Source organism: Triticum aestivum, chromosome 7B, assembly GCF_018294505.1.
Source record: "Triticum aestivum cultivar Chinese Spring chromosome 7B, IWGSC CS RefSeq v2.1, whole genome shotgun sequence".
Classification (NCBI taxonomy): domain Eukaryota; kingdom Viridiplantae; phylum Streptophyta; class Magnoliopsida; order Poales; family Poaceae; genus Triticum; species Triticum aestivum.
This window is the reverse complement of record NC_057813.1, coordinates 576,600,635-576,610,305: the sequence shown is the minus strand read 5'-3', so window position 1 is coordinate 576,610,305 and position 9,671 is coordinate 576,600,635.

Sequence of the window (9,671 nt, the reverse complement as noted above, 5' to 3'; positions counted from 1 at the left end):
GCCACATGAATACAACATCACAATACATAAGAGCATCATCCGACTATGGATGAAACACAAACAGAAACTCAAACGACATCCATCCTGCTAGCCCAGGCTGCCGACCTGGAACCTATCCCCTGATGGAAGAAGCAGAAGAAGAACTCAATGCAAGCAAGCATCGCTCTCGCGTCATGATCATCGCAAAACCTGTACCTGCAACTGTTGTTGTAGTAATCTATGAGCCACGAGGACTCAACAATCCCATTACCATGGGTATCAAGACTAGCAAAGCTTAATTGGAAAGGAAGGGGTAAAGTGGTGAGGCTGCAGCAGCGACTAAGCATATATGGTGGCTAACATACGCAAATAAGAGCGAGAAGAGAGCAAGCGGAACGGTCGTGTAGCTAGCAATGATCAAGAAGTGATCCTGAACTCCTACTTACGTCAATCATAACCCAAAGACCGTGTTCACTTCCCGGACTCCGCCGAGAAGAGACCATCACGGCTACACACGCGGTTGATGCGTTTTAATTTGGATCTGGTGTCAAGTTATCTAAAACCGGACATTAACAAATTCCCATATGCCTATAACCGCAGGCATGGCTTTCGAAAGATTGTACCCTGCAGGGGTGTCCCAACTTAGCCCATGACAAGCTCTCGCGATCAACGAAGGAATAGACCTTCTCCCAGGAAGACCCGATCAGACTCGGAATCCCGGTTTACAAGACATTTCGACAATGGTAAAACAAGACCAGCAAAGCCGCCCGATGCGCCAACAATCCCGATAGGAGCTGCACATATCTCGTTCTCAGGGCAACACCGGATAAGTCAAGCTACGAGTAAAACCAGCCCTCGAGTTGCCCCGAGGTGGCCCCGAAGGTTGCTTGGTTCGGACCAACACTTAGACAAGCACTGGCCCGGGGGGGCTAAAATAAAGATGACCCTTGGGTTGGCCGACCCAAGGGAAAGGTTAGGTGGTGGTGAGGAAAATGGTAAAACCAAGGTTGGGCCTTGCTGGAGGAGTTTTATTCAAAGCGAACTGTCAAGGGGGTCCCATAAATCACCCGACCGCGTAAGGAACGCAAAATCTGGGAACATAACACTGGTATGACGGAAACTAGGGTGGCAAGAGTGGAACAAAACACCAGGCAAAAGGCCGAGCCTTCCACCCTTTACCAAATATATAGATTCATTAATAATATAAGAGATATTGTGATATCCCAACCAAAATACTGTCCACCATGGAGAAATCTTCAACTTCACCTGCAACTAGCAACGCTATAAGAGGGGCTGAGCAAAGCGGTAACATAGCCAATCAATGGTTTGCATAGGTAAGGTGTCAAAGGTTAGAGGTTCATGGCAACAAGGGATGGCTCGATAAACAGATGATAGGTAGCGCAGCAAAGCGATAGAACGAAGCAACTAGCATAGCAATGATAGTAGTGAGATCCAGGGTAGTGGTCATCTTGCCTGAAATCCCGCAAGGAAGAAGAACGAGTCCATGAAGAAGACAAGCGAACGATGTTGAACGGATCCTCACAAACGTGACGTTATCAGAACCAACCCAAAGAAGAAACACCGTAAAGAAGCAAACAATCATGGTAAACAACCACCACATAATCATGGCATGATGCACAACCAAGTATGATGCATCACCGGTTTAAATATGCATGGCATGGCAAAGTGCACAAACAATCCTATAAATTAAGTGCAGCTCATTATGCAACTTCGTTGCATATTGACGAAACACCACATTCAAGTTATTTAGTTCGATCTCGTTTAAGTACCCAACAATATTAAATGTTGATTAACATGGCAAGAGGGTGAAGCAAAGTAAAACTAGCTATCTAGTCAACGTTAAATGAGGCCGGAAGCAACGAACAACAATTCCGGAAACTCCTCATGAGCATATTATAGGTTTGGTACTGTTCTGCCCTAAACACAATTTTAGGGTTGGTAAACATGCAAAGTAAGGCCACCATGATAAACTAGGCAAAATTCTACCCCAATTACATATAAAGTTTATTAAATTCGGAGCTACGGTTATTTAGTTATGAAATAAATCATTTTAACATGGCATATTAGCAAATTAATGCAAACATCAATTTAAACATTTTAAACATGGATGAAAATGGCATATTATTAATCTACACAATTTTTTGAGCATTTTACATATATAAATTATTTTAATCCGATGCACGGTTAATTAGTTATTACATGCATGAGGTTCAAGGGTTTTTCTGCAAAACTGGTAAAACTTGGATAAATAGGAAAATTCCAGGCGCTGAAAAAAAAATGACATGGGCCGAAACTGTTGGGCCAGATGCACAGGAGACTGGGGGGAGGGCTGCTCACCCACGGGCCATGGCCCAGGTCGGGGGAGAGGCAGGCCGAGGCGGATGGGCCGGCGCTGGGGCCCGTGAGCGTGAGCGGGAGACGCCCACGAGCGGGTCGTCGTTCTCCTCCTGCCAAGGGACATCGCCGGAGCTCCGGGAGTGGACGGTGGTGGCACCGGTCGCCGGAAGGAGGCCGGGACGATGGAAATGGTCGGATCCGGCGCGGGGGATCCAGATCCGGTCGGCGGCTTGCTGCAAGGGAGAGAGAGGGACGGTGAAGAGAGGAAAAGAGAGAAGAAGAGAGAGAGAAGGAAACAAGGAGGAGCACAGGGTCGACCTAAGGTCGCCGGCGGCGTCTCCTATCTCCGGACAGGCGCGGCGAAGGGCACAACGATGGGTGGCGGGGTGGAGGAAGAAGGTGAGGCAGGCGGGTCCAAGGCGGTGACGTGGTGGCGGGGCGTACTGGCGAGGCGGCGGCGAAGTCCGGCGAGCGATGCGCTCGTCGGCGGTGGGGCGAAGGGCGGCGGTGCGGGGGCTCAGTGGCGAACGCGGCTACGAGGAAAGGCAGGCGGGGCGCGGGCGACTCGGGCCCGGGGAGGGCCGGATCTGGGCTCCTCCGGGCCCCGACGAAGTGGGGCGCGGGGAGGACATGTGGCGCGCGCGGGTTGGATGCAGGAGGCGGCGGCAATGATGTGGTGGCCTCTCATTGGACGGGCAACGTGGCTGGACGGGGTGGACATGTCCGGCCGTCGGGCGGACGTGTCCGGCGGTGCAAGGAGGACGAACATAGGGTTAGATCTGCGCGAGGATTTCGGAGGGAGACACATATTTATAGGTAAAGGGAGCTAGGAGAGTCCAAATGAGGTGCGGTTTTTGGCCACGCGATCGTGATCGAACGACCAAGATGATGGAGAGGTCTTAGATGGGTTTTGGGCCAAATTGAAAGGGTGTTGGGCTGCAACACACATGAGGCCTTCTCGGTCCCTCGGTTAACCGTTGGAGTATCAAACGAAGTCCAAATGGTACGAAACTTGATAGGCGGTCTACCGGTGGTAAACCAAGGCCGCTTGGAAAGTCTCGGTCCAATCCGGAAATGTTTAACCCCCACACAAGAAAGAAAGGTAGAAATGACCACCGGAGGAGAACGAAGCACCGGAATGCAAAACGGACAACGGGGAAAATGCTCGGATGCATGAGACAAACACGTATGAAAAAGAAATGTGCATGATGACATGAGATGCAATGCATGACACGCAAGCAATGACAAGGCAACAATAGCGAATAACTGAACGACACCTGGCACATCGGTCTCGGGGCGTTACAGACGGCCTCGCGCTTGGCGCCAATGCGTGCCAACACGTCTGCTGCTTGGTTATTTTCCCGGGCTATGTGATGAAATTCAAGCCCCTCAAACCGAGCTGTCATCTTTAAGATGGCGTTGCGGTAAGCTGCCATTTTTGGATCCTTGGCATCGAAGTCTCCATTTATTTGGGATATTGCAAGGTTTGAATCCCCGCGGACCTCTAGGCGCTGAATGCCCATGGAGACTGCCATCCGGAGGCCATGTAAAAGGGCCTCGTATTCGACTGCATTGTTGGAATCTGTGTACATTATCTGAAGTACGTATTGGACTGTGTCTCTGGTTGGGGACGTCAGAACTATGCCAGCCCCCAAGCCAGCCAACATTTTGGAGCCGTCGAAGTGCATGATCCAGTTGGAGTATGCGCCGTACTCTTTAGGGAGTTCGGCTTCAGTCCATTCGGCGATGAAGTCAGCCAAAACCTGCAACTTAATAGCTCGCCTGGGCTTGTAGGTTATGTCGAAGGGGAGGAGCTGATGGCCCATTTGGCAATCCGGCCCGTTGCGTCGCGGTTGTTTATAATATCATTAAGGGGTACTTCGGATGCCACTGTTATGGAGCACTCTTGAAATTAGTGTCGCAGCTTCCGGGATGCCATGAACACCGCGTATGCTATCTTTTGATAATGCGGGTACCGTGACTTGCATGGAGTTAGTACAGTGGACACGTAGTACACAGGTTTTTGGAGGGGGAACTTGTGTCCGTCCGCTTCTTGTTCGACGACGAGCACCGCGCTTACAACTTGATGGGTTGCCGCGATGTATAATAGCATTGGTTCGCCCGTGTTGGGCGCGGCCAGGACCCGAATTTTTGCCAGTATGGCTTTTATTTCTTCAAATCCGGCCGTGGCGGCATCCGTCCACTCGAAGTGGTCGGTGCGCCGCAGGAGGCGATAGAGGGGTAATGCCTTTTCTCCTAAGCGGGAGATAAAGCGGCTTAGAGCCGCCACGCATCCTGTCAGTTTTTGTATTTGTTTGAGGTCCTTTGGGGTATCCAATTGTGACAGAGCTTGGATCTTGGCTGGGTTTGCTTACCGGATACGATGAAGCCCAAGAGCTTTCCGGCTGGTACGCCGAAAACACATTTTTCCGGGTTGAGCTTAATTTCATATGTTCGGAGATTGTCGAACGTGAGCCTCAAGTCGTCTACTAGAGTATCGACGTGTTTTGTTTTGACGACCACGTCTACTACGTATGCTTCAACTGTTTTGCCGATCTGGTTGGCCAGACATGTCTGAATCATGCGCTGATATGTTGCACCGGCGTTTTTGAGCCCGAAGGGCATCGTGTTGAAGCAGAATGGGCCGTATGGGTTGATGAATGCCGTTGCAGCTTGGTCTAACTCTGCCATCTTGATTTGATGGTAGCCAGAGTATGCATCGAGGAAACAAATGAGTCGTGTCCTGCGGTGGCGTCGAGGATTTGATCAATTCGGGGGAGTGGGAAAGGGTCCTTTGGACAAGCCTTGTTTAGGTCTTTGAAATCGACACATAGGCGCCAAAATTTGTCCTTCTTTGGTACCATCACCAGGTTTGCTAGCCAGTCCGGATGTTTTATGTCTCTGATGAATCCGGCTTCCAGCAGTTTTGCTAGCTACTCTCCCATGACTTGTCTTTTGGGTTCGGAAAAACGCCGTAGAGTCTGTTTGATGGGTTTAAACAATTTTAGGATGTTCAGGCTGTGCTCAGCCAGCCTGCGTGGGATTCCTAGCATATATGAGGGGTGCCATGCGAAAATGTCCCAATTTTCTCGCAGGAAGTCTCTAAGTGCGGCGTCTACATCGGGTTTTAGTTGTGCCCTGATGGAGGCCGTTTTTGTAGGGTCCGTTGGATGGACTTGGAATTTGACTATTTCGTCCGCTGGTTTGAAAGAGGTGAACTTGGATCTCTTGTCTAGTATCACATCATCCCTGTCCACCGTAGAGCGCAACGCAGTTAATTCCTCAACCGCTAGGGCCTCGGATAATGCCTCCAGGGCCGGTGCGGCTGTCTTGTTTTCAGCGTAGAGCGCTATGTCCGGATCAGTTGCGAGAGTGATGATTCCGTTGGGTCCGGGCATTTTGAGCTTCATGTACCCGTAATGGGGTATGGCTTGGAAAATTGTAAATGCTTCTCGCCCTAGCAGAGCGTGGTATCCGCTGCTGAACGGGGCCACTTGAAACGTGACCTCCTCGTATCTGTAATTATCCGGCATGCCGAACACCACATCCAGTGTGATTTTTCCTGAACAACACGCATCCCGGCTTGGAATTATTCCCCTAAAAGTTGTGTTGCTTCGCTCAATGCGGGTCCAGTCAATTTCCATTTTTCGCAGGGTTTCCTCGTAGATGAGGTTGAGTCCACTGCCGCCGTGCATGAGTACCTTTGTAAGTCGGAAGCCGTCCACTATCGGACTGAGGACCAATGCGGCTGGTGCTCGGGTTGTCCGGAATTTAGGTTCGTCACTGGCTTAAAGGTGATAGCCGTGTCATCCATGGGTTTATTGTTGCTACTTGGTAGACTTCGGCAAGGTTGCGGAGCATTCGTTTCCTTGCATTGTTTGATGTGAAGGTCTCAAAGACTATCGACACCATACTGGGGAGGTATTCTTCGGGTGCTGGAGTTAAAAGCTCCTCGCCACTTTAGGCCACCTGCCGTAGTATCCAACATGCTCTAAGGCTGTGCATCGGTGTGGCTTCCCCTGAATTATGAATTTTACAGAGTCCATTGAGCCATCCTTCCAGTATGGTCCCGTACCCTGTAGAGGGTTTTTGTTTTTTGATGTTTGGCTCAGATGCCTGGCGATAATACGCCCTTTTCTTTTGGACTCGCGTTATATTCGGGGCCAGATTGTCCCAGAATTTATCTTCAGTTTTCCGAACGCTTTCAGTCACAGAGTACTTTCGTACTATGGGTGTCAAGTCGGCGAATCGTGTAATTTCGCGGCGACTTATGGCATTGAGGATTCCGATGTCCGTGCAGTTGTTACAGAAGAGTGAAATTGTTTCTTTCTCACGGCAGTCCTTTATCCTGTTCATAACCAGGAGGAATCTGGCCCAGTAGTGGTGTACTGTTTCTCCGGGCTCTTGCCGTATTAGGGATAAATCTCGCATAGTTGGGTGGGCGGGTGGAATTAAATCTGGAACCTTGCCCGATGTAAGATTCAAGGGCCAAGCGGTTTCCGAATTCGGAAGCTGGCTTTCTTGGACATTATTCAATGAATCAGGCCTGTTGCCTGACTTTAGGTTCAGGGTTTGGGCGACATCCTCCCCTCCGCAGGTGTCCGGCTTGGAGGGATCGGGAATCCGGACACATCTGGTCCTTAGGGCGGGTGAAGACTCGCCGCATTTTTCTTCCACCACTTCTACGTGATGGGTGACCTGCGGAGAGTCAATCTCTCTCTGATCGGGTTTAAGCCCAATCTGGTCGTAATCAGTAGCGACTCCCAGGGCCGCGATGCGATCCAAGAGCTCGTTCAGGGAGAGGAGCTCCATCTGATCTAACTGCTCGGCAAGCACCGAGTTGATGTGAAGATTGCTTTCGATGGCCCGAGAGGTCATCGTCGGTGCGGCGGCCGGACAAGCGGTCATCAAAAACCTGCCTAGCCGGAGAGTTTGGCCGATAGACAAAGCTCCTTTAGCAACGACGCCGTCTTTAAAGACGGGATGCAGCATCCTTCCTGATGGTGACGACACAACGGAACTCTCAATGAAAGCACCAATGTCGGTGTCAAAACCGGCGGATCTCGGGTAGGGGGTCCCAAACTGTGCGTCTAGGCGGATGGTAACAGGAGACAAGGGACAAGATGTTTTTACCCAGGTTCGGGCCCTCTCGATGGAGGTAAAACCCTACTTCTGCTTGATTAATATTGATGATATGGGTAGTACAAGAGTAGATCTACCACGAGATCGGAGTGGCTAAACCCTAGAAGCTAGCCTATGGTATGATTGTTGTTCGTCCTATGGACTAAAACTCTCCAGTTTATATACACACTGGAGAGGGCTAGGGTTACACAGAGTCGGTTACAATGGGAGGAGATCTTCATATCGTATCGCCAAGCTTGTCTTCCACGCCAAGGAAAGTCCCATCCGGACACGGGACGGAGTCTTCAATCTTGTATCTTCATAGTCCGGGAGTCCGGCCAAAGATCTTAGTTCGGCCATCCGGACACCCCCTAATCCAGGACTCCCTCAGAGAGGTTGAGGAAGAAAGCTCCAGCAGCAGCACGACGACGTGGTGGTGATGGAGAGGCAGTACTCCGGCAGGGCTTCGCCAAGCTTCTACGGAGGAGGAGAGGTGTTGGGGAGGGAAGGGGCTGCACCATGGAGGTGTGTGTGCAGCCCTCCCCTCGCCCCTCTATTTATAGGGGGGGAGGAAGGGGGCCGGCCCCCTCTAGATGAGATCTAGAGGGGGGCGGCCAAGGGGGGGGGGGACTTGCCCCCCAAGCAAGAGGGGGCGCCCCCCTTAGGGTTTTCCCCCAACCCTAGGCGCATGGGCCCAAGGGGGGATGCGCCCGAACCACTAGGGGCTGGTTCCCTTCCCTCTACGGCCCATGAGGCCCTCCAGGAGAGGTGGCCCTCCAGGAGAGGTGGCCCCGGAACAATACCGGTATGACCCCGAAACTTTCCGGTGACCGTATTACAACTTCCCATATATAAATCTTCACCTGCGGACCATTCCGGAACTCCTCGTGATGTCCAGGATCTCATCCGGGACTCCGAACAACATTCGGTAATCACATACAAGTCTTCCTAATAACCCTAGCATCACCAAACCTTAAGTGTGTAGACCCTACGGGTTCGGGAATCATGCAGACATGACCGAGATAGCTCTCTGGCCAATAACCAACAGCGGGATCTAGATACCCATGTTGGCTCCCACATGTTCCACGATGATCTCATTGGATGAACCACGATGTCGAGGATTCAAGTAATCCCGTATACAATTCCCTTTGTCAATCGGTACATTACTTGCCCGAGATTCGATCGTCGATATCCCAATACCTCGTTCAATCTCGTTACCGGCAAGTCACTTTACTCGTTACGTAATGCATGATCCCGTGACCAATCACTGGTCACATTGAGATCATTATGATGATGCATTACCGAGTGGGCCCAGAGATACCTCTCCGTCATACGGAGTGACAAATCCCAGAATCGATTCGTGTCAACCCAACAGACACTTTCGAAGATACCTGTAGTGTACCTTTATAGTCACCCAGTTATGTTGTGACGTTTGGTACACCCAAAGCACTCCTACGGTATCCGGGAGTTACACAATCTCATGGTCTAAGAAACTGATACTTGACATTAGAAAAGCTTTAGCAAATGAACTACACGATTTTGTGCTATGCTTAGGATTGGGTGTTGTCCATCACATCATTCTCCTAATGATGTGATCCCGTTATCAATGACATCCAATGTCCATAGTCAGGAAACCATGACTATCTGTTGATCAACGAGCTAGTCAACTAGAGACTCACTAGGGACATGTTGTGGTCTATGTATTCACACATGTATCACTGTTTCTGGTTAAAACAATTATAGCATGAACAATAGACAATTATTATGAACAAGGAAATATAATAATAATCATTTTATTATTGCCTCTAGGGAATATTTCCAACGGTCTCCCACTTGCACTAGAGTCAATAATCTAGTTATATTGTGATGAATCGAACACCCATAGAGTTCTGGTGTTGATCATGTTTTGCTCGCGGAAGAGGTTTAGTCAACGGATCCGCGACATTCAGATCTGTATGCACTTTGCAAATATCTATGTCTCCATCTTGAACATTTTCACGAATGGATTTGAAGCGACGCTTGATGTGCCTGGTCTTCTTGTGAAACCTGGGCTCCTTGGCAAGGGCAATAGCTCCAGTGTTGTCACAGAAGAGAGTGGTCAGCCCTGACGCATTTCTATGACTCCTAGGTCGGTGATGAACTCCTTCATCCAGATTGCTTCATGCGCTGCCTCCGAGGCTGCCATGTACTCCGCTTCACATGTAGATCCCGCC